The sequence below is a fragment of the Bombina bombina genome, chromosome 3 (assembly GCF_027579735.1).
Source record: "Bombina bombina isolate aBomBom1 chromosome 3, aBomBom1.pri, whole genome shotgun sequence".
In the NCBI taxonomy this organism is placed as follows: Eukaryota; Metazoa; Chordata; class Amphibia; order Anura; family Bombinatoridae; genus Bombina; species Bombina bombina.
In genome coordinates this window covers 1,223,955,546-1,223,978,819 of record NC_069501.1, presented here as the reverse complement: position 1 = coordinate 1,223,978,819, position 23,274 = coordinate 1,223,955,546, and positions in this window count along the sequence as shown.

Below are 23,274 nucleotides of genomic sequence, written 5' to 3'. Positions count from 1 at the left end.
CATCGAACAATCAAGCGTTTCATTCAAAATAGTCAACAGGGTCGCAAGAAGCGTGTGGAAAAACCAAGGTGCAAAATAACTGCAACATCACTGGAGTGCCCAAAAGCACAAGGTGTGCAATACTCAGAGACATGGCCAAGGTAAGAAAGGCTGAAAGACGACCACCACTGAACAAGACACACAAGCTGAAACGTCAAGACTGGGCCAAGAAATATCTCAAGACTGATTTTTCTAAGGTTTTATGGACTGATGAAATGAGAGTGAGTCTTGATGGGCCAGATGGATGGGCCCGTGGCTGGATTGGTAAAGGGCAGAGAGCTCCAGTCCGACTCAGACGCCAGCAAGGTGGAGGTAGAGTACTGGTTTGGGCTGGTATCATCAAAGATGAGCTTGTGGGGCCTTTTCGGGTTGAGGATGGAGTCAAGCTCAACTCCCAGTCCTACTGCCAGTTTCTGGAAGACACCTTCTTCAAGCAGTGGTACAGGAAGAAGTCTGCATCCTTCAAGAAAAACATGATTTTCATGCAGGACAATGCTCCATCACACGCGTCCAAGTACTCCACAGCGTGGCTGGCAAGAAAGGGTATAAAAGAAGAAAATCTAATGACATGGCCTCCTTGTTCACCTGATCTGAACCCCATTGAGAACCTGTGGTCCATCATCAAATGTGAGATTTACAAGGAGGGAAAACAGTACACCTCTCTGAACAGTGTCTGGGAGGCTGTGGTTGCTGCTGCACGCAATGTTGATGGTGAACAGATCAAAACACTGACAGAATCCATGGATGGCAGGCTTTTGAGTGTCCTTGCAAAGAAAGGTGGCTATATTGGTCACTGATTTGTTTTTGTTTTGTTTTTGAATGTCAGAAATGTATATTTGTGAATGTTGAGATGTTATATTGGTTTCACTGGTAAAAATAAATAATTGAAATGGGTATATATTTGTTTTTTGTTAAGTTGCCTAATAATTATGCACAGTAATAGTCACCTGCACAAACAGATATCCCCCTAAAATAGCTATAACTAAAAACAAACTAAAAACTACTTCCAAAACTATTCAGCTTTGATATTAATGAGTTTTTTGGGTTCATTGAGAACATGGTTGTTGTTCAATAATAAAATTAATCCTCAAAAATACAACTTGCCTAATAATTCTGCACTCCCTGTATACAGTATATATATATATATATATATATGTGTGCGTGTCCATATGTATTTATATATTTAAATATATATATATACACTGTATATATATATTATTTTATTATTATTTTTATTTATTTATAAAGCGCCAACAAATTCCGCAGCGCTGTTCATAGGTAACAAAGATAAAAGGACAGTACAATATGAGGCACCAGACAAAATTTAACAAACAAATACAGGAGGAATTGGGAGCCCTGTTCCCGTGGGAACTTACAATCTAAATGGGTAGGAGGGTGAGAAACAGGAGGTGGGGACTGCAAAGGTGGGAATGATGTTAGTGTGAAGTTAGATGAGGGCAACTATTAGGCAAGTGGAATTCATTAGTTACTGATTTGGTTATAGGCTTCCCTGAACAAGAAGGTCTTTAGGGAGCGTTTAAAGGAGAAGAGGTTGGGGGAAAGTCTGACAGCACGAGGAAGTGCCTTCCAGAGGGTTGGTGCCGCACAAGAGAAGTCCTGTAGTCTAGCATGAGAGGAGGTGATGGTAGAAGAGGCAAGGAGTAGATCGTTGTTGGATCTTAGGAAACGGGCTGGAGTATATTTGTTGATGAGTGAGGACAGGTATGAGGGGGCTGCATTGGTAAGGGCTTTGTAGGTCAAAGTGAGAATTTTGAATTTAATTCTGCTGTGAATGGGGAGCCAGTGAAGGGACTCACAGAGGGGTGCGGCAGATACAGAGCGTCGGGAGAGGTGGATTAGCCTAGCAGAGGCATTTAGGATGGATTGAAGGGGGGAGAGGCGGGAGAGAGGAAGGCCAGTTAGTAGGTTGTTACAGTAGTCAAGCCAGGAAATTACTAGGGAATGGATTAGCTGTTTAGTAGTTTCAGCACTCAGAAAAGGACGAATTTTGGAGATATTGCGCTGGGGGTTGCGACAGGATGAAGAGAGCGATTGGATGTGGGGTATGAAGGACAGATTGGAGTCGAGTGTATCTCCAAGGCAGCGGACTTGGGGTGATGGGGAGATAGTGGTGTCACCGACAGTGATAGTAAAGTTATAAACTGGAGTAGGATTAGTTGGGGGGATTAGAAGAAGCTCAGTCTTGGACATGTTGATTTTTAGGTGGTGAGAGGCCATCCAGGAAGAAATGCCAGATAAGCAGCCTCTGATGTGGGAAAGGACAGAAGGAGAGAGTGCAGGGGTGGATAGGTAAATCTGAGTATCATCAGCATAGAGGTGATAGTTGAAGCCATAGCTACTAATAAGTTTACCCAGTGAGGAAGTATAAATAGAGAGGAGTAGAGGGCCTAGAACAGAGCCTTGAGGTACTCCAACAGACAGAGGCAATGGAGAGGATGAGTCACCAGCAAATGAGACAGAAAATGACCTATTAGAGAGATAAGAGTGGATCCAGGAGAGGGCAATGTCACAGAGCCCAAGGGAGCTGAGAGTCCGTAGGAGGAGGGGATGGTCAACAGTGTCAAAGGCAGCAGACAGGTCAAGTAAGATAAGTATAGAATAGTGGCCATTGGTTTTAGCAGAAAGAAGATCGTTAGTAACCTTGGTGAGGGCAGTCTCAGTTGAGTGTTGGGGACTGATGCCAGATTGCAGGGGGTGAAGCAATGAGTTGGAGGATAGGAAGTGTGTTAGGCGATCGAAAACTAGTTTTTCCAAGACTTTAGAAGCTAGCGGAAGTAGTGATATGGGGCATTAGTTTGCAGGAGAATTGGGGTTGAGGGAGGATTTTTTGAGGATGGGGATGATCTTTGCATGTTTGAAGAATGATGGAAATGAACCAGTAGTAAGGGATCTGTTGAATATGTGAGTAAGAGCTGGGGTGAGGGTAGAGGACAGAGAGGGTATTAGATGTGAAGGGATAGGGTCAAGGGGGCATGTAGTGAGGTGTGAGGAAGATATTAGGGAACTCACTTCATTCTCAGTGGTTGGGGGGAAGGTACTGAGAGTGTTGGAGGGGGTGACCGGGGGCGGAGATGAAAGGTTGCAGTCTTGTGGTGGGATGTTGCTTCTGATGGTAAGTGTTTTGTTGAAAAAGGAATCTGCCAAGTCTTGAGCACTACAGTCAGATGATGGGGGTGGTGCAGGTGGATAGAGGAGAGTGTTGAAAGTGGAGAAGAGACGTTTAGGGTTTGAGGAGTGAGAAAATATGAGAGAAGAGAAGTAGTTTTGCTTGGCTAAGTGAAGGGCAGAGGAGTAAGAATAAAGAATGAACTTATAGTGTAGGAAATCATGTTAAGAGCGGGATTTCCTCCAGGCACATTCAGCAGCACGGGAGCATTTTTGTAGATAGCGTGTTTGCTGAGAGTGCCAGGGCTGGAGCTGACGACGTGGGGTTTTGCGTATTTGTGGAGGAGCAAAGGTGTCGAGTGCAGAGGAGAGAGTATTGTTATAGTGGTTTGTAGCAAGGTCAGGGCAGGATACCGTGGAAGTGTGGGGAAGGTGTTTTTGAATAAGGTTAGAAAGTTGGAGAGGATCCACAGTGTGCAGATTTCTATAGGTGCGGAGGTGGGGGGTAGAAATAGGTTTAGCCTGTACATTGAGATTATAGGTGAGCAGATGGTGGTCTGAGATGGGAAATGGGCGACAGGTGACATCAGAAGGGGAGCAGAGGTAGGAGAATACCAGATCAAGAGAGTGTCCGTCACGGTGAGTAGGGAATAGGGTGGATTGTGAAAGACTAAAGGAGTTTGTGAGTGAGAGAAGTTTAGAGGCAGCAGGGGTAGATGGGTTATCAATGGGGATGTTGAAGTCCCCTAAGATTAGAGCAGGTGTATTTGTAGAGAGAAAGTGAGAAAGCCAGGCAGCAAAGTTGTCAAGGAATTGGGAGGTTGGTCCAGGGGGGCGATAGATAACTGCCACCTTGAGGGAGAGGGGGGAGAAAATGCAGATGCAATGGACTTCAAAAGAGGAGAAGGAGAGAGATGGATGAGAATGGAGGTGTTGATAGGAGCAGGAGGGGGACAGTAGGATTCCAACACCGCCACCATGTCTCTCACCTGGCCTAGGTGTGTGGCTAAAGTGGAGACCGCCGTGCGTTAGAGCAGCAATGGAAGCAGTGTCAGAGGAAGAAAGCCAGGTTTCAGTAATTGCTAGAAGATTGAAAGCGTTAGAAACAAACAGGTCGTGAACAGTTGTAAGTTTGTTACAGACAGAGCGTGCATTCCAGAGGGCACAAGAAAAGAGAGGGGATAAGCGCTGTGGGTTAATGGAGATGAGATTGTTGGGATCGCGTGACCTTGAGTTTGTATTGTGGGGGACTGAGCGAGAGTGTATGAGTGTGGTGATTGCTGCAGGGCCAGGGTTAGGAGAGATGTCACCAGAAGCAAGCAGTAGTAGCAGTGAGAGTGACAGAAGGTGAGAGTGAGACTTGTAGGAGCGGGTATGACTAGACACAGGAGAGTAAGATGGGGAAGTATTGCTAAGGAAACAGAGTAGTTCATGAAAGGACAGCATAGGGGATGAGAGGAGGGAGGGATAGATAAGGATAGTGTGGGGATTATTGATGTTATAAGGGCATGCAGTGAGTTTTAGGAAGATGGCAGACAGAAAGATCAGAAAGGACATAGAGAGCATTGTGCAGGTGTATAGTTAGTAAGGATTACCTGTTAGTGGGGTCTGCAGTTTCCCCTCCAGTTTATAAACTCCATTTCTTAACTCGGCCACTTTGAATTTCAGAGCCAAGGCCTCAGAGCCAGCTCTCAGCTGTATATAGTAGTAAAATTAGGGTTGGAATGATTTGATTCAAGGCAGCTGTGTTACAAGTAGACTAGTTAGGAAGACTGGAGTTACACACTTGTAAATTAGATAGGGGGGGGGTAAGCAAATGGCTGGGGGATGCACACAGAAATTATACAATTGAGCTGATAACAATTATACAGAAAAAGTCATAAATTCAGACATCAGAGATGCATAACAACCAGGGCACAAAATGCAGAGAAGGAAATGCATACCAGTATATTGAAAAAACATTAAAGGGACGTGGGATAACAACCAGGGCATGAAATACAGAGAAGGAAATGCATACCAGTATATTGAAAAAACATTAAAGGGATGTGGGATAACAACCAGGGCATGAAATGCAGAGAAAGAAATGCATACCTGTATATTGAAAAAACATTAAAGGGACGTGGGATAACAACCAGGGCATGAAATGCAGAGAAAGAAATGCATACCTGTGGAGAGATGAGATGATGAATAGTTAGAACAACGCTTCATGTTGTTAGTAGAGCATTCTAGATGATAGCATTATGGATTTAACTCCATTTCTTAACTCGGCCACTTATAATTCAGAGCCACTTTGAATTTCAGAGCCAAGGCCTCAGAGCCAGCTCTCAGCTGTATATAGTAGTAAATTAGGGTTGGAATGATTTGATTCAAGGCAGCTGTGTTACTAGTATATATATATATATGTGTGTGTGTGTATTTACAGACATATATACACTTATTAAACATTAAATATATATGTACACACATAAGACATATATAGAAGTGCATTGGAGCTCTTTGCTGTCAAGAAGATGAAAAGATAAAAAAACATATTTATGCAATATTCCTGATTGGAACAGCCAATAGGATTGAGCTTGTATTCTATTGGCTGTTCCAATCAGGTTTGCATCAGCCAATAGGATTTTTTCACCTTTAATTTATGACTGTGATTAAGGTCCTGGACTCTGGACATGTATTCATGTTGTTAATTGTATTACAATCAAATTAAAAGAAAATATTAATTGTACCTGTAATTAATTAATTAAAGTATGCTGCAAGTTGTTTTTTTTTTTTTACAATACTTAATTAAAGGGCCATTTTATTTTTATTTTTAATTTTAAATAACTTTCCAATTCACTTCCAATATCAATTGTGCTTCATTCTCTTTGGATGCTTTGTTCAACGAGGAGCAATGCACTACTGGGAGCTAGCTGAACACCTTGGTAAGCCAATGACAAGGGGCATATATGAAATACGGGCCCACAAGCTCAGTTCGGAGCTTGATAAATGGGCCCCACAGTCACAAACATACACACACACACACACACACACATAAACACCAATGGGTAAAACAGAAAGACTAACCCCTGTAGTCAGAGACACTAGTGAAGCATCATATCACACTCACATGATATCAGTGCAGGCAGTGGCACGTCAACAGTTTTCATTGGGGGAATTTTTTTTATTTTTTTTTAAGCTGGGCCCCCACCCTTGGGGGCCCAGTCGCAATTGCGACCTCTGCACCCCCTGTAGTTTCGTCCCTGAAACATTCCCATCCATTTAACAGCAAAGGTATATTATTGTGAATGATCCATTTAACAGCAAAGGTATATTATTGTGAATGATCATAGCTTTAAATGCTTGTAAAATACAATGTCCCACACATATCACTGTAAAATATCAGTCTAATGGATCAATAAAAAGGTACTTCAAACTTTACATACAGATCTGAATCTCATCAATACAAAAGCAGGCTGCAAAAAACATACTTTACTCAGGTTTATACTTATCCTTTCATTAAATTATATTTTGCCCCTTCTCCTGTAACTTAAAGAGACAGAAAACATGTTGCTATTTTTATATAATGTTTAATCATGCACAATGAACCAAACTTACATTATATTTTCATTATTTATTTTGCCCTCTTTTTGTGCCATTTAGCTCTGAAAACTGAGCAATTTCTAATTCTCAGGACTTGAAAAGCCCCCTGCTGATTTCTCATTGCTAACTCTGCTACATAAATGTTCCTAATTGGCTTTATCAGAACAACTGCAAAAGAATACATTTTATACTAATTTATAACTGTGATTAGCCTTGTTGTCTGCAGACTAAAGCCCAGATTGGCTCCTCTCTATAAGGCAAATGGTGGGAAAAGTTTGACTATTGATAAATAACTGTAGCAAAAAGAATGTTAATTTGTTTTAATTTTTTTAGACTTGGCTAGAATGTTATTCTATAGCAACACAACAGAAATGTCTTGTAACTGCAAGGTGTTTACTGTATCTTTAACTTTGAAAATTCAAAGTGCATAAGCAAAATCCAGCTCCTCAACTGGCCACATCAGGGAGCAATAGATACCGCTGTATATATATTACTATTGTTTATTCCAAGGATAAATGCAGATTCTTGCAAATAAGGCAAGTGGCTGCAGGAGTTGGGCCATTAAAAAACAAACAAGCAAGTTGTTGATCTATTTATAGAAAACCAGTATGGAAATTTATTGGGACACTACACAAAATTCTTGTAAATACAAGGTCCTAGAATACATCTGGAGTGCAACAATGTTAGCGATATTGTGTGTTAAATTCGCTAGAGCGCAAATCCATACCGATTTGGGGCTAGATAAGAGTGGGGCCCTATTTATTGCTCCCGCTCGTGCGTTAACTGTGCTATATGTAAGCTTTTTGCGCGCATTGCATAGCGTGCATATTACAAGTTGAAAGTTTTCGCTCAAAACTAACCTGGAGAGTGCAAAAAGTCGGTTAGAATATTGCGACAGCGTTAACATATTACCCCATAGAAGTCAACAGAGCAAGAATAGTCTGGAAAAAAATCTAAAACACTACATGCGCGCAAACCTGATTGCATTTTCTCAAGTGTGAATATGTTCTATTTAATCATAAATACATATTTCTATATATACAGTATATGATGTTTTTGTGGTAAAATATATATCTATACCTATATATACAAATACATAGAACATATTCTGCTTTGGGCTGAACATTGGAATGTGAAATATTTACAGTAAATACACAGTATAACACTTTATTAAAAATGAATATTGCATAAATTTGCTTCAAAGGGACAGTCTAGTCAAAAATAAACTTTCATGATTCAGATAGGGCATTTCATTTTAAACAACTTTCCAATTTACTTTTATCATCAATTTTGCTTTGTTCTCTAGGTATTCTTAGTTGAAAGCTAAACCACCTATGTAGGCTCATATGCTAATTTATTAGGCATTGAAGGCCGCCTCTTATCTGAATGCATTTTGACATTTTTTTACAACTAAAGGGTAATAGTTCATGTGTGCCATATAGATAACTTTGTGCTCACGCACGTGGAGTTACCTAGGAGTCAGCACTGATTGGCTTAAATGCAAGACTGTCAAAAGAACTGAAATAAGGGGGCAGTCTGCAGAGGCTTAGATACAAGGTAATCACAGAGGTAAAAAGTATATTTATATAACTGTGTTGGTTATGCAATGAATGGGTAATAAAGGGATTATCTATCTTTTTAAACAATAAAAATTCTGGTGTAGACTCCCTTTAACATGTTTCATCTACTTGACTGAAAAGGGCTCCAATGCACATATATATATATATATATATATATATATATATATATATATATATATATATATATATATATATATATATATATATATATATATATATATATATATATATATATACATATATATATATTTCTATATGCTGTATATGTATTGAGACATATGTATTTATATGTTTATATGTGTATATATCTGTAAATACATAAATACAAATATAAATACATACATTCATATGTACACATACAGGGAGTGCAGAATTATTAGGCAAGTTGTATTTTTGAGGATTAATTTTATTATTGAACAACAACCATGTTCTCAATGAACCCAAAAAACTCATTAATATCAAAGCTGAATAGTTTTGGAAGTAGTTTTTAGTTTGTTTTTAGTTATAGCTATTTTAGGGGGATATCTGTGTGTGCAGGTGACTATTACTGTGCATAATTATTAGGCAACTTAACAAAAAACAAATATATACCCATTTCAATTATTTATTTTTACCAGTGAAACCAATATAACATCTCAACATTCACAAATATACATTTCTGACATTCAAAAACAAAACAAAAACAAATCAGTGACCAATATAGCCACCTTTCTTTGCAAGGACACTCAAAAGCCTGCCATCCATGGATTCTGTCAGTGTTTTGATCTGTTCACCATCAACATTGCGTGCAGCAGCAACCACAGCCTCCCAGACACTGTTCAGAGAGGTGTACTGTTTTCCCTCCTTGTAAATCTCACATTTGATGATGGACCACAGGTTCTCAATGGGGTTCAGATCAGGTGAACAAGGAGGCCATGTCATTAGATTTTCTTCTTTTATACCCTTTCTTGCCAGCCACGCTGTGGACTACTTGGACGCGTGTGATGGAGCATTGTCCTGCATGAAAATCATGTTTTTCTTGAAGGATGCAGACTTCTTCCTGTACCACTGCTTGAAGAAGGTGTCTTCCAGAAACTGGCAGTAGGACTGGGAGTTGAGCTTGACTCCATCCTCAACCCGAAAAGGCCCCACAAGCTCATCTTTGATGATACCAGCCCAAACCAGTACTCCACCTTCACCTTGCTGGCGTCTGAGTCGGACTGGAGCTCTCTGCCCTTTACCAATCCAGCCACGGGCCCATCCATCTGGCCCATCAAGACTCACTCTCATTTCATCAGTCCATAAAACCTTAGAAAAATCAGTCTTGAGATATTTCTTGTCCCAGTCTTGACGTTTCAGCTTGTGTGTCTTGATCAGTGGTGGTCGTCTTTCAGCCTTTCTTACCTTGGCCATGTCTCTGAGTATTGCACACCTTGTGCTTTTGGGCACTCCAGTGATGTTGCAGCTCTGAAATATGGCCAAACTGGTGGCAAGTGGCATCTTGGCAGCTGCACGCTTGACTTTTCTCAGTTCATGGGCAGTTATTTTGCGCCTTGGTTTTTCCACACGCTTCTTGTGACCCTGTTGACTATTTTGAATGAAACGCTTGATTGTTCGATGATCACGCTTCAGAAGCTTTGCAATTTTAAGAGTGCTGCATCCCTCTGCAAGATATCTCACTATTTTTGACTTTTCTGAGCCTGTCAAGTCCTTCTTTTGACCCATTTTGCCAAAGGAAAGGAAGTTGCCCAATAATTATGCACACCTGATATAGGGTGTTGATGTCATTAGACCACACCCCTTCTCATTACAGAGATGCACATCACCTAATATGCTTAATTGGTAGTAGGCTTTCGAGCCTCTACAGCTTGGAGTAAGACAACATGCATAAAGAGGATGATGTGGTCAAAATACTCATTTGCCTAATAATTCTGCACTCCCTGTATAAACATATAAATATACATACATATTTAGAGATGTATATAAATGTGTGTCTCTATGTTAAAGCCCTTTGCAGTCTTTTTTTAAATATTTTTTATTAGATAGTGTTATTATGAGTGTAACTGTACATTTTAATGTATTTTTTAATGTGTTTTGTGAGCTCTGAGGTCACGGTAATCATTCTAGCATAAATCACGATTGCGCTTTCTCGTTCAAATTTATCGCTCATTTATCACTTTCAATTTGTAATATGAGCTTTTTTTCTGACTCACGCAAACAGCTGCGGTAAATCCTATAATGCTAGCATGATACAGTTAGGGTGCTACTCGAAATCTGTCCCTCTAGTTTTGCATTCATGTTATCAGTCTAAAGTTATTTTTTATTGCTTGAGCAGTAGACTGATGTGCGCTAATATCTGCATGTCAGACAGTGTGGGTGTGTGAATTCTCTCACATAAAAAGTACAATTTGTGTCAGGTAACGTAACGACATGTGGAGCACAAAAAAATCCTATGTGCAATATTATTTCAATATCACTTAAAGGGACACTAAATTCAAAATTAAACCTTCATGATTCAGAAAGAGCATGCCAGTTTTAAGAGGCTTTGCAACTTCCATTTTCAAATTTTGCACATTGTTTTTATATAAACACTTCCTGAGGCAGCAGTTATTACTGAGCATGTGCACAAGTTTACTTGTTAATTATGCAGTTCTACTGTAATGGTCCTTTAAGCATAAAAGTAAACACTACACACACATACACACATATCCTACATTATAAAAGGCCAGGTATGTTTATCCGATGCAGTCATGCTCAGTAGAGACTGCAGCACGAGACAAACATACCTGGCCATATGGAAGGATCAGTCAGTGAGGATTAGACAGCAGAGAGGGGAAGCCACGAGCGGGGGGCACAGGGGATGGGACCACTGCACTTCAGAAAAAAAAAATTGGGAGCGGCAGGGAAGAGACAGGAGGGAAGAAGAGTTGATCCAAGTGGATGGGGATTTTGGCCCATGTACACGGGCTTTAGGACTAGTAAAAGTATAAACACATAAAAACACACATATATATGTCTAGCCGCAAACACAAAACAGAATGTGTTATTCTTTGCACATGGTTGAGCATAAGATAACGCTCCCTGCTGTGCTATCTTTATTCACTCCACTCATGCTTAAGCCCAAGATACTTTATGTCCCTTTAAATGAGTTATTCAATATATTTGTCTTCTGATGAGACAGACTTTGGTGACTCCATTCAGTTTTTCCCAGTGTTTATTGAACTGAATAGTGTGTTGGCGCATTGCAAATAAACATAAACATCTAGAATTCTTTAGATGTCAGTACATTTTAAATCTTGAAAAAAACTTTTAGTTTAAAAAATCATACGTCTATCTAAAGTCTACTCTTGTTTATATTGAATGATTTAGCCAATACACATAATGTTAGATTCCATGGAACCCAGCAGCATTTGTGCACAGTTCATTTAGTTTTCTGTTTAGAGGGAGTTAGGATTGTTAGCACATGGAAGGAACTAGCATCAGTCTTTTGGGATTAGGCTGGGAATCTGCAGGACCTAACAGTGGCCAAGGTCCTGTAAACAGCTGGATGAGACTCAGAGTCAGCCTACAGTTTATCCCCAAGAGTCCAAAGGAATTAAACTGGAGAATATATATGGTAATTATTGATGATAGATACAGTACAGTATGTGTATTTCTCTTTCTATTTAGCCATTGCTTTTAGCTGCTTAAAATCTGCAATATTAAAAGGATAATAAACCCAACATTTTTTCTTTCATGATTCAGATAGAGCAGGCTATTTTAAGCAACTTTCCCAATTTACTCCTATTAAAAAAAATTATTCGTTCTTTTGCTATCTTTATTTGAAAAAGAAAGCATTTAAGCTAAGGAGCCAGCCAATATTTGGTTCAGAGCTCTGGATAGCACTTGTTTAATGGTGGGTGCATTTAGCCACCAATCAGCAAGCACAACCTAGGTTGTGGACTAAAAATGGGCCGACTTCTAAACTTACATCCTTGCTTTTTAAATAAAGATAGCAAGAGAATGAAGACAATTTGACAATAGGAGTAAATTAGAAAGTTGCTTAAAATTGCATGCTCTAGCTGAATCATGAAAGAAAAAAATTGGGTTCAGTGTCCCTTTTTAGTTAAAAGACCGTTAAATGCAGTAGAATTGCATAATTAACAAATACAAGATAAAAAGGCAACACAATAGCACTTATACTCTGAATTTCTAATGAGTATTAGATTTTTTTTCTGACACACTTCAAAATTTCCTTTAATTTCCCTGCCCCTTGTATCATGTGACAGCTATCAGTAAATCATATTCTCATATATACACTGTAAACTCTTACACATGATCAGTAGGAGCGGGTGTCTCAGAAAGTTACTGTGCACAATTGTTAAAATCTGTATACAAAGGAGGAACATTGTGAAGCTTACAACAGCATAATTGAGGAGGATTAAGAAGACCCTACTGTTAATGGCCAGATGCCTAAGACCAAAATGATTTATGGTAGGTTAAGGGGGAGTTTTTAATTTAAAGGGTTTAGGTGTTTGGAGGTGATCATATAAGTACTTACCAATGAGATTGTTACTTAAGGGACTAAATATAGTGAAGAGAGTGCAATTGAGGATCATGAAGAGAGGGGGGTGTTTTGAGGAGATGTGTGGGATGGTGTTAATGAGGGCTTCTAATGGAAAGTCATGACTAGGGTTATTAGCAGTGGGGAGGGATCAGGCTGGCCCCTAGAGGAAAAGGTTTGGTGGGAGGTAACAGTCAGAGTTATTCACTATGGGAGGCATTAGCCATTAGGGGGTATGGCATTGGGGTGGAGCTGTAGTTAGGGTTAATTAAGAACTTTTGCAAATGGGAGTTCAAGAAAATGCATTTTGGTTATTTTTCAGTGAGAGGGTTCAAGACCAAGGACATTAGTATTAAATTGACCAGGGGATGTTGTAATTAGTTTAACTGGGCTGAAATGTTTGCATAAGTGTCCTAGTGTAAGGATCAGATACTCCAGAGGGTTGCTAATAGACCAGCTTTCAGGTGCCATTGTTATTTAGTGAACTCCAAGTAATATCCAGTTAATAAAATTGAAAGTCTATGCAAAATTTGATGTCACTGGATTTTTTTTTACATTGACTTCATTTTAGTAAATTCCAAAGCATCTAGTCCATATTCCTTTAAATTAATTATACAAAATTGAGATGCTACCTCTCCCTTTAAAATTAACTATGTGCAATATACAGTTGTTTACAAAATATTGCAATGTATTGGATATGATATATAGCAGTGACTGTAATTATAAATGCCATGTACCATGCAAATATTTTCTCATAACCTTAACTATAAATACACATTTATTGTCTGCCTTTTCTTCCATTAATGATGTATACTCATAGCTGCACAGTAACAGAAACAAGCTGGCAATATATGCACGACAGGAAAACCCCATTGTGTAGGAATTCTCTGGTTAACCAAGCCAGGCCTGATACTCTTCCTCAGGAAATACTAGGAGGAAGTAAAATGAAACATGCTTAGTTAGATCTATGAGATAAATATAAACTTGGAAAATGATATTGTTATCAGTTCTTGCTGAGCCAAGCAGAAATATAGATGGCTGGGAGTATTGTTAATATGTTTACAGATCAAAGAAACAAGCTTATTTGCTTGACTTTTTTTCAGGTATAAAGATATGTTCTTAAAGGGATGCTGGTGCTTCAAAGCTTCTTTATTTTGAAGTGAGCTTTAATTATGATTTAAAACTGGATCTTCATTTTCATACCTACTTTTAAAATATGTCAAAGGATTAAATGCTCAGTTTGGGATTAACATTCCATGATTTTCCAACTAAATTTTATTACCCCCTCGCCCAATTTAGCAGTAACACACAGACAACAATATTGAGTCCCTAAATTATCCTCAAGCATAAGAGGTCAACGTCCAAATTTCAAGAACTGCGACAGAGCCATCCCAGGCGGCTTTGCCATAAGCAATGAACAGGACAATTCAGGAACTCTCCTGGCATGCCTACAAATAGAGAGGAGCACCCTAGGCCATTACTTTAGGTGGGTTGCTCCTCCCTTCAGCAGGGCCGAGATCTCCCACTGCAAGAGAGTATACAAGTAATCCAACCCACTGTTGGCCACACAAACCAACTAGCATCAAGGGAAAACAATAAAATTAAGTTGCACAGTCTAATGGAGGCTATTTTGAATAACTCTACCCTAGCCGTGACTTTTGCAGGAAACAAATAAAGGAGGGACGGTGGTCAACTGCAGAAGTATTCAGCAGGAAACAAAAGAGAGGCCTGGAAGCTTCCTGCAACCCCCTTTGACACAGGAGGTAGGTCACTCCCCTTTACCTGCAACAATGTGTTCGTCAGACCCTTCACACACACACCACATCTCCATTCTTATTTCTCTCCACTAACATATTGTGTACTAGGGATGTCACAGAAAACTTTACAGAAGTTTTACAAGATTATTTTATGCAACAATATTTTTATGGATCTGTTTCTCTACATTTATAGAAGGAGATTCAAAGGTACAAATGAATCATGTGCAAAAAAACACAATTTGTGGTTTGTTAGTGACGGAAACAAATCACGAAAATGGCTATGATTTGTAGATCCGGCTTGTTTCTGAATTGGATTTAATAGTGCAACACACAAATATATGTATCTGGTTAGATAGGAAATTAAGGCATCATATCATGTGAAAAGCTGACAATAACATATCACATAATCATATATCTATGTAAAACAGAAACACATTTTACCTCAAAGTATCTTCAGCTCACCATATTAAGTGTTTCAGGAGCAGTTAGCCCTTAGCTACTCTTTTTACAGTAATCTGCATGGTGAAAAACTAACAGACAATCATCTTCATCAGTGCTGAGATCACACTTTTCTTTAACCCCTTAATGACCGCAGCACTTTTCCATTTTCTGTCCGTTTGGGACCAAGGCTATTTTTACATTTTTGCGGTGTTTGTGTTTAGCTGTAATTTTCCTCTTACTCATTTACTGTACCCACACATATTATATACCCTTTTTCTCGCCATTAAATGGGCTTTCTAAAGATACCATTATTTTTATCATATCTTATAATTTACTCTAATTTTTTTTATAAAATATGAGGAAAAAATGGAAGAAAACACACTTTTTCTAACTTTGACCCCCAAAATCTGTTACACATCTACAACCACCAAAAAAATCCCATGCTAAATAGTTTCTAAATTTTGTTCTGAGTTTAGAAATACCCAATGTTTACATGTTCTTTGCTTTTTTTGCAAGTTATAGGTCCATAAATACAAGTAGCACTTTGCTATTTCCAAACCACTTTTTTTCAAAATGAGTGCTAGTTACATTGGGACACTGATATCTTTCAGGAATCCCTGAATATCCATTGACATGTATATATTTTTTTTTAGAAGACATCCCAAAGTATTGATCTAGGCCCATTTTGGTATATTTCATGCCACCATTTCACCGCCAAATGCGATCAAATAAAAAAAATTGTTCACTTTTTCACAAATTTTTTCACAAACTTTAGGTTTCTCACTGAAATTATTTACAAACAACTTGTGCAATTATGGCATAAATGGTTGTAAATTCTTCTCTGGGATCCCCTTTGTTCATAAATAGCAGACATATATGGCTTTGGTGTTGCTTTTTGGTAATTAGAAGGCTGCTAAATGCCACTGCGCACCACACGTGTTTTATGCCCAGCAGTGAAGGGGTTAATTAGGGAGCATGTAGGGAGCTTGTATGGTTAATTTTAGCTTTAGTGTAGTGTAGTAGACAACCCCAAGTATTGATCTAGGCCCATTTTGGTATATTTCATGCCACCATTTCACCACCATATGCGATCAAATTTAAAAAAACGTTAAATTTTTCAAAATTTTAGGTTTCTCACTGAAATTATTTACAAACAGCTTATGCAATTATGGCACAAATGGTTGTAAATGCTTTTCTGGGATCCCCTTTGTTCAGAAATAGCAGACATATATGACTTCGGCGTTGCTTTTTGGTAATTAGAAGGCCGCTAAATGCTGCTGCGCATCACACGTATATTATGGCTAGCAGTGAAGGGGTTAATTAGGTAGTTTGTAGGGAGCTTGCAGGGTTAATTTTAGCTTTAGTGTAGAGATCAGCCTCCCACCTGACACATCAGACCCCCTGATCCCTCCCAAACAGCTCCCTTCCCTCCCCCACCCCACAATTGTCCCCGCCATCTTAAGTACTGGCAGAAACTCTGCCAGTACTAAAATAAAAGGTTTTTTTAATTTGTTCTTTTTTTTTTTTTAGCATATTTACATATGCTACTTTGTAGAATCCCCCCTTAGCCCCCAACCTCCCTGATCCACCCCCAAAACAGCTCTCTTACCCTCCCCCTCTGCATTATTGGGGGCCATCTTGGGTACTGGCAGCTGTCTGCCAGTACCCAGTTTCAAGAAAAAAACGTGTTTTTTTAAAACAAAAATATAAATTCTGTAGTGTAGATTCACCCCCCCTAACAGACAAACCCCAACACCTTAATTGATTTATAAATAAAAAAACTTTTATTCCCTTGTGTATGCTTTTTTTTTTTACTTTATTCTGTAGTGTAGCGGTTCCCACCCGCTCCCTCCCCGTGCACGCGCCCGCCCCCACCCTTCCGTGCATGCGCGCGCGCCAGTGCGCGCCCCCGACCGCCCACGCCCACGATCCCGCCCCTCCTGCAAGTCGCCAAGGCCATCGATGGCCACCACCCGCCTCCCACCAGCCTCCCACCCACCAACGCCGGTAAGCCAACAATCTCCGGTGCAGAGAGGGCCACAGAGTGGCTCTCTCTGCACCGGATGGCTTAAAAATGTTATTGCAGGATGCCTCGATATCGAGGCATCACTGCAATAACCGGAAAGCAGCTGGAAGCGAGCAGGATCGCTTCCAGCTGCTTTCCAGACTGAGGACGTGCAGGGTACGTTCTCAGGCATCAACTGCCTTTTTTCTGAGGACGTACCCTGCACGTCCTCAGTCATTAAGGGGTTAATCTGGTCTTGTGGGATTTCACCATAAATTAACAAGATTTCATGTTAAACTTCCTTAAAATGAGTAGGAAAATAAAGTGACTGTGCTGCACATGCCTGATGCACGCTCTTTGCAAGTCCTGGAACAGGCTTCATGATTAGCTTTTTGAAGTCCATTTACAATGGGTTGTTCCTTATGAGGAAATGTTGAAGTAAAATATCTTCCTTTTTAACTTAGAAATGTTCATGTGATGTATTCTAGCCTGCTTTTTACAGACACACTACTGGCCATAAGTTTTTGAACACCTACATTTTTCCAGTTTTATTGAAATTTACATAGTTTAATGTTTTAATGATATTTAAGATTAAAGCATGGAACAAACAAATAATTGGTGATAAAGTTATTGATTTGCTATTTTTAACAACATATATTTTAAAATTTTGACTTTCAAGGAAGCCAGCTTTTGAACAGCCAAACACACTACTTGAGGCAATGCTTTCTACAATGGAATATTGTGTGTTTTTGGCAGTTTGATCCACCACATTATACACACTCCGGATCTGTTCAGCCTAAACATTTTGGAGTGACTCATCTTCACAGGTGTATGCTGATGTACTACCTGATGAGAATGCTACCTACAGGAATCCATAATGGTTTGTTCCAGTACATACATGGTCATCTTAATCCTACAGGATATGAAGACATTTTAGACAATTGGGTGCTTCCAACTTTGTAGCAATAGTTTGGAGAAGGCCGCTTCCTGTGATCAAAGTGAGGTCTATGAAGACATGGTTTGACAAGTTCAGTGTGGAGGAACCTGAGTGCCCTGTACATCTCCTTCTTATCCAACATCAGTGCCTCACCTTACAAATGCTCCTTTGTCTGAATGGACACAAATGCACACAGACACGCTACAAAATCTGTGGAAAGCCTTCCCAGAAATGTTGTCCCTGTTTAAGCCACAAAGTGGGGGGCGAGCACTTCATATTAATGCCAATAGTTTTGGAATGGGATGTCCAACAAGCTCATATAGGTGTGATGGTCAGGTGTCCACATACTTTTGGTCATATAGTGTATCTAGTATATATAAGCAGCCAAATGGATTCTGTACTTCAAATATTTATTTCCTGAATATTAATGGGGGTTCCTTTTTCAATAGGTATCCTGCAGGAGGGAGGGAGGGAGGGTCTAATAGCATGGTCTTGCCGCTGGCAGGAGACCTGTGCTATTATAAGCTGAATATCCCTTAATAACCAGCGACGTACAGGGTACATTATGGTCGTTAAGGGGTTCATTTTTTTTATTAATATTTAGGTTATTCCATAGCAAGACAACAGAAATATATTGTAATTATAAAAAATGTACAGCCCCTTCAATGAAATGGAAAAATATTAGTGTTTTATAAACTACAAGTATTAAATTTGATGGGGCTCATCTGTTGAAGCACATACTTGAGCCTTTGCTATCCCTTTTTTATAGGCCATCTGACTAATTGCATTTTCAATCTTTATCCTATTTACACTTTGCTATATTTAGACTGACTTTTTCCCATGAATCATAGAGAAAATGGATTGTCTTTCCATCATTTTTGTCCCATGAAAACATTTTCAAACTATAATATGACTTAAAACATGTCTGTGGCTCAGAACCAAAATAAACATCTTCAAAGTATTTGTAATCAAACACAGAAGTCATGTTAAGCAATCTTACATTTTCTGTTTTCTTATTTTAGAAATTAAACAACTGCTTTAATTGCCAGATCTAATTTTCTTTTCTGTCTTGTGTTGTTAGGATGATGTCTCTGGAAACATTGTATAGACCAATGAGGTGTTTAAAGGGGCATAAAAAAGTAATAATAAAGGGCTAGATCACAAGTGGAACACTATTTAACGCTCCCGCACAAGCAATAACTGCGCCGATTTGCGATCATATTACAAGTAGATCGCAGTGCGATCGCAAGCTTGCACTCGCATTGCTAGGAATGATCGCACTCACGAGAGTGCGCTTCCATAGGCTCCTATTGCAGCCTCGTACTGATGCATAGCAAAGAGGGTAAGTTGCGCATCGATGGACAGCATTTATAAATATATATGTATATGATTATATACATATATATTTATGTGTTAATATGTGTATATACACATATTAACGCATAAGAAATATGTATATAAGCATATACATATATATACAGGGAGTGCAGAATTATTAGGTAAATGAGTATTTTGACCACATCATCCTCTTTATGCATGTTGTCTTACTCCAAGCTGTATAGGCTCAAAAGCCTACTACCAATTAAGTATATTAGGTGATGTGCATCTCTGTAATGAGAAGGGGTGTGGTCTAATGACTTCAACACCCTATATCAGGTGGGCATAATTATTAGGCAACTTCCTTTCCTTTGGCAAAATGGGTCAAAAGAAGGACTTGACAGGCTCAGAAAAGTCAAAAATAGTGAGATATCTTGCAGAGGGATGCAGCACTCTTAAAAATGCAAAGCTTCTGAAGCGTGATCATCGAACAATCAAGCGTTTCATTCAAAATAGTCAACAGGGTCACAAGAAGCGTGTGGAAAAACCAAGGCGCAAAATAACTGCCCATGAACTGAGAAAAGTCAAGCGTGCAGCTGCCAAGATGCCACTTGCCACCAGTTTGGCCATATTTCAGAGCTGCAACATCACTGGAGTGCCCAAAAGCACAAGGTGTGCAATACTCAGAGACATGGCCAAGGTAAGAAAGGCTGAAAGACGACCACCACTGAACAAGACACACAAGCTGAAACGTCAAGACTGGGCCAAAAAATATCTCAAGACTGATTTTTCTAAGGTTTTATGGACTGATGAAATGAGAGTGAGTCTTGATGGGCCAGATGGATGGGCCCGTGGCTGGATTGGTAAAGGGCAGTCCGACTCAGACGCCAGCAAGGTGGAGGTGGAGTACTGGTTTGGGCTGGTATCATCAAAGATGAGCTTGTGGGGCCTTTTCGGGTTGAGGATGGAGTCAAGCTCAACTCCCAGTCCTACTGCCAGTTTCTGGAAGACACCTTCTTCAAGCAGTGGTACAGGAAGAAGTCTGCATCCTTCAAGAAAAACATGATTTTCATGCAGGACAATGCTCCATCACACGCGTCCAAGTACTCCACAGCGTGGCTGGCAAGAAAGGGTATAAAAGAAGAAAATCTAATGACATGGCCTCCTTGTTCACCTGATCTGAACCCCATTGAGAACCTGTGGTCCATCATCAAATGTGAGATTTACAAGGAGGGAAAACAGTACACCTCTCTGAACAGTGTCTGGGAGGCTGTGGTTGCTGCTGCACACAATGTTAATGGCGAACAGATCAAAACACTGACAGAATCCATGGATGGCAGGCTTTTGAGTGTCCTTGCAAAGAAAGGTGGCTATATTGGTCACTGATTTGTTTTTGTTTTGTTTTTGAATGTCAGAAATGTATATTTGTGAATGTTGAGATGTTATATTGGTTTCACTGGTAAAAATAAATAATTGAAATGGGTATATATTTGTTTTTTGTTAAGTTGCCTAATAATTATGCACAGTAATAGTCACCTGCACACACAGATATCCCCCTAAAATAGCTATAACTAAAAACAAACTAAAAACTACTTCCAAAACTATTCAGCTTTGATATTAATGAGTTTTTTGGGTTCATTGAGAACATGGTTGTTGTTCAATAATAAAATTAATCCTCAAAAATGCAACTTGCCTAATAATTCTGCACTCCCTGTATATATATATATATATATATATATATATATATATATATATATATATATATATATATATATACAGGTAGCCCTCAGTTTACGTCGGGGTTAGGTTCCAGAAGGATTGGTTGTAAATTGAAACCATTGTAAATTGAAACCCAGTTTATAATGTAAGTCAATGGGAAGTGAAGAAGATTCTAGGCCCCTCTCAAAATTGTCATAAGTAACACCTAATACATTATTTGTAAAGCATTGAAATGAAGACTTTAAATGCTAAACAGCATTATAAACCTAATAAAATAATCACACAACACAGAATATATAATTAAACTAAGTTAAATGAACAAAAACATTTGCTAAACAGCATTATAAACCTAATAAAATAATCACACAACACAGACTTCACTTGCATTTTTCTACAAACAGTTCTTTCTATGCATTCCAATCTGGACTGATTTATAGACAGGAAGATCTTGTTCCTTTGAAATCTGCTCGATAGCTCAGGTTTGGTTAAACTGATTAATTTCAGCTTGCTTGGCTTTGCTGCAACACAAGCGGACAGCTCCACCTACTAGCTATTTAATTAAATTCACTGCTTCTCAATGCTTTTCAATAGCAGTCACATGACTGGAAAAAAGGTTGTTATTCTGAAACGGTGTAAATTGAATCGTTGTAAAACGAGGGCCACCTGTATATATACATTGCGGTCTATGGGAACACACAGTTCCCATAGACCACAATGTAAAGACACTTTTCAGTGCCTTTTTTTTTAACACCCCACACCCACCAACTTTAAAGCCCCAAAACTTCCTAGTGCAGTTATTTATTATTTTTTTAAAAATTGTACATTTTATTATTTATAAAAAAATTACAATGCCCTCTATTTTGAGAGCTTTTGGGGCACTTTTAGAAAAATAACCAGAGATCTTATCTCTGGTTAATTTTCTGAGTACTTATTACTACCGCAAGCTTGTAGCAATAACCAGCCACTTGTAATGGCCAGATAATTATCGCACGACCGCAAATGGGCAAATTTGCCCGTTTGCAGGCTTGTGATAATTTAGTGCTCTACTTGTAATCTAGCCCAAAATGGTGTTAGTGTTTAATGTCCCTTTAATCAACCCGCTCCTGTCATTTGTTTATAATGGCATCATTATCTATTTTTAATGAATGTGCTGAAACATTCACCAATTCTTACTGGTCAGCTCACTGGGGCCCGTCAACAAGCTGAGCAAACCTTAAGTTTACTATTTTGAAGCCAGTAAAGTATAACTAAACAGTTGTTATCACTACCACTACTAGAGCTCATATTGTCCTTATGTAAAGTGCTGCTATGGTAAAACTACTGCGCTACTCTTCATGCAATTCTGTATTCAAATAGATTTAAATGGATATGAAACCACAATTGTGTGTTGTATGATTCAAATAGAGCATACCATTTTAAACCACTTTTCATTTTATTTCTATTATCAAATTTGGTATCTTTTGCTGAAGCAACAGCAATGTACTACTGGGAGCTAGCTGAACACATCAATAAGACAATGACAAGAGAGATATTATGCAGCCAAAAATCAGCAGCAAGCTCCCAGTAGTGCATTGCTGCTCCTGAGCCTTTAAAATAAGATACCAAGGGGCTGATTTACACTGTTGGCATTTAACATTGCACAAGCAGTTCTAGTGAACTGCTTGTGCAATGCTGCCCTCTGCAGATTCGCGGCCAATCGGCCGCTAGCAGGGGGTGTCAATCAACCCGGTCGTATGCAATCGGGCGGATTGATGTCTGCAGCCTCAGAGGCGGCAGACAAGTTAAGGAACAGCAGTCTTAAGATCGCTGCTTCTTAACTACTGTTTCTGGCGAGCCTGAATGCCGTGCGGAAACAGGTGTATTCAGGGCAATTCAGCCCTTGATCATTCGGCCCCCATGAGTAAATGAGATTAAAAAAAAAAATTTGAATTTTTTTTTAAATATGCATGCTCTGTCTAAAACTGGAATGCTACATTTTTAATTTACTTTAAATGAGTAGATTAATCATATATATGTGAAGAAAAAGAAAACAGTCAAATTAATTTTGTGAGGACGAGTAGTTACTTTGTATTGTATGTTACAATTGAAATATTTACATTAAATGTGCGAGTTATTTCAACATGGAGTATTTTTTTTATCATTTTAGAAAGTTATGTAGATCTTAACTCAGTTTCAGTAATTATGCTGAGTTCAGTTTTAGTTTTGAGATTTATAGTTTTGGCTACTGATTTGTCAAAACTGGACAGATTGAT